The following is a 3,489-nucleotide window of genomic DNA, read 5'->3' on the forward strand; positions in this document are numbered from 1 at the left end:
GGAAGCTCAGGATCATCCTGCGGGGAGAGGAGGGTGAGCAGCTGGGTGGAGGTGGTGTTCCAGGGCAGGGTCGTGAGCCTCTGATTTGAAAGAGGGCGCTGGCAGGCCTCTTGGGGCAGGTCCGCGATCCGGACTCTGAGATCTTGGGGATGTGGGCGCCAGCCCTGGCGGAGCCCACCGAGGGGTTGCTGGCAAGACCCCGAGGCTAGTGTTGAGCCCTGAGGTCGGAGCAGGAGAAAGGGCCTCACCTCTCCAGAGCTTCTGCCCCATACTCGCCAACATGGCCGCCGACCTTATCCCAGGCGGCCTTGACGTTGCTCTTGTCGGTAGAAGAGAGCACCATGGTGGGTTCTTTCTGAGTCTGTGTAAGGACCAGAAGAGTGGTGGGCGGGGCGTGCGCGGAACTTTTATGCCCGAGGCTCAAGGGGCACGCCCATCCAGGCCTCGCTCATTGGCTGGCGCGGAGCCCCGAAAGCGCCGCCTGACCCGCACCGCAGGGGGCGCATCTAGCAAGGCGGGTGTCTGGAGTGGTGGAGGCATCGCTACCAGTTCGCGAAAAGGCACCCGGTGGCCCCTGGCCAGAATATTTCTCCCTCCCAACTGCAACTTCTCATGCGCTGCGTCTACCTCCCCCAGAAGTGATATCTTCGCCGCCTAGTTGGTGGGAGCTGGTTTGTAGAGGTGGATCGATGCTGGCTCTTCCACCATGTGAGCTCAATGACACCCCTTAGGGTCCCTGAGTTTCCCTAGCCACAGGCTGCGCTCTCCTGGGGACCCTTCCTGCACCTGGGATTGGTACACGCTGGACATGTTTAACTTGGACAGAATAGTCAATGAATGGGCGATTGAGTGCAGAAAGAAAGGACTCGCTTAGACCAAAGAAGAGAGAGATGAATGCGCACAAGGAGGTCCTTGCTCACATATTCTCAAGAATTCCTGCTTAGAATCCCTCCTGGTCCACTTCAGCCTTGGTTCTTCCAGCTCCCTTTTATTCCTCAAATAATCATTGAGTGTCATGGAGTGCCAGTCTTTGGGCAGAAATACATTTCAAGGAACATAATTCACATGGCTGGGGTGGAAGTCTCCCAGCTCAAACTTCTCACAGGGTGGTGGTCCTGCAGCCCCACGTGGGGAACTCAGCAAGGTGGCCTCTCCTATTCAGGATCTCTGTGTGATTGTGTGAATGACTGTCCCTCTCCACCACTGATCAAGTGGTCCTAGTTCTCAATGATACCCCTCTCCCATCTCCCAAATTGTGCCTGATACAAGAATCACTATGTTAATAGTTGTTGAATTGATAAACATAGCAACTGATGAACAAGAGCTGAGATTTCAGCCTAGCTGGGACAAAGTCATCAAATCATCACACAAGAACATATAGTCTCAAATCTCATTAAAGGCTCTAAGGAAGCATGAAGGGGGTGGATGAGGCATTCAAGGATACCAAGGTTAGTCTGAGGATCATGGTGAGCTTTCCTGAGGAGGTGAGACTGGAGGATGAGTAAGTATTAGATAAAGTAGGGTGGAGGGGGTGCCTACTACTTGCCTCGTGGGCGGGGGGCAGGGTGAAAGATGGCCTCTGTGGATACAGAATGGTTGCAGGGAGATGTGAGGGCGAAGAGGTTGGTCAGTCCCTGCAGGATGGGGGAAGGGATGCACTCTGGTGGAGCAGTGAGAAGGGGCAGGAAATCCAGCTGGTGCAGTCCCCTTCCTGGTGATAAGTGAGTCCTTTGGTCTAGTTGGTGGAGGAGGTTACTGATGAGGTTAAACATCAGAGCTGGGTGAGAAGAAAAGGGAGCGAGAAGTCATTGATATGCCCTTTCCTGGGAGCCTGGAAGAAGACTTTGCTTTGGGGGTGGATTGCATGGGCTTCCTTCAGCCTACCCCTCTGTCCTCATCCCTCCCCTAGGACTATTACTCAAGACTTGCCCAAGTCAAACTGACTTGGACTGAGAAGAAAGTAGCTCAGACAAGCCTCAGCAACGCTCTCAGGTTCTGCCTGCTGTGTCTGCTCTTCTTATTTTGTTTATCCTGGACCCTCCTCCAACTCATTTCACTTTCCTTTCCTACCTCCACTCTATTCCTGATTCTGTCCACAGGCTCAGAAGATTCAATCCTGGCTCTGAAGAACAAAAAGGATAAGACCCTAGGGACTTAAAACAACAAAACACCCACTCCTCGGGCCCGGGACAACCTCTCCTTTCACATCTTGCTCCAATCCCCCTGCCCCCTGAGCCCTTTTAAGGCAAGACTTGGAGAACATACCTCAGCCAATGGCTTACATTCCTAATATGGGAAGAGTATATGTATGACAAATGGCTTAAGAGAATATTGGCAAAGATCAACAGGAAATTAATAGAAATATAATAATGACCAATACATTGTATGTTAATGAGATGACAGAATGAACTGGCCAGAACAGATGTAGCAGAGACATGGTTCAGTGAGAAGAGCAGGTTGCAGACAAATATGTACGGTATAATGACGTTTTTCAGAAACGTGATATTTTTGACAAGAAAAAGGTATAGTTGTCGATGTAGCCGTGTCCTCCAACACAGGATAGGAGGCAGGGGGCTTATTCCCAAACTATTAGCTTAGGCTTCTGTGCAGTGGGGGAACAAGGCAGAGGGACACTCTCTCCCTACTTTGAACGACACAAAAGAGTGTGTGTGTGTGAAAGCATAAGTGGATTTCTACATTTAAATAAAAATGGGTTGGACTGTGGGTCAGCGGAAGAGTGCATGGCGGATTGGGGGAAGTAACTCACCAGCTGTTCAGAGATGTCTATGTCCAGAAAAACAGCGGTGAGCAAGAGGTTTGCCACCCTCCCCAAACTTTTGCTCAGCGCTGCATGTTGCCCTGGAGATTGGGGCTGGGCTAGAGTGCTGATAGTGTCCCTCAGATGGCTGCGGACCTGGGTGGGGTGCTGGAGATTCCAATGTGGAGTCCAGGGCTTCAGCACCTGGGACAGGGGCCTTTCCCGAGTTTTACTCCCAGCACCCAGGTAGAAACGCTGGGAGGCCCCAGGAGATTCTGGCTGCAGAATTGAGCGAGTAGGGGAGGAGGTGGTCAGCTGGGGGACACAGGGCTGGACACAGAGTGAGCTATTAAAGTGCCTTGTGAAATGGAGAACAAGGGAGCAAGGTACTCTGGTAAAGTGCTCCTCCCAGTGCACCCTGACTGCTGCAGACTGCTCATTCCCCTCTCTGCTTCCCAGACTGTGCTGCCTGAAGAGGGTTACTGTGGCCCAGGAAGAGTGTGTGGGACTGCAACCCTCGTTCAAACCCACCTTCTCTCTGGTAGGGAGGAGATGGGAATCTCATAGAAATTGTCCAGAGCCTGCCTTTGCACAAGAAGCGGTCTATTTTGGAGGTCTATTTGTTTTGCTTTATTTTGATCTAAATAGTAAGTTTAACAGTGATCAGAGAGACTTCAAAGAGGGTGGCAATCTTATAACTCCGCACCTCTCACCCCAGAGAGGGGCCCTTG

At 51.8% G+C, this 3,489-nt stretch overlaps 1 protein-coding gene across 1 annotated transcript in view; it reads right to left on the reverse strand.

The window, feature by feature from the left end:
* LOC102880941 (hemoglobin subunit alpha-like) overlaps positions 1-3,489 on the reverse strand; it is a 5,143-nt gene that overhangs the window by 558 nt on the left and 1,096 nt on the right. The gene's annotated exons all lie outside the window — the stretch shown is intronic.

This window comes from Pteropus alecto, unplaced genomic scaffold (genome assembly GCF_000325575.1).
Source record: "Pteropus alecto unplaced genomic scaffold, ASM32557v1 scaffold44, whole genome shotgun sequence".
Classification (NCBI taxonomy): Eukaryota; Metazoa; Chordata; class Mammalia; order Chiroptera; family Pteropodidae; genus Pteropus; species Pteropus alecto.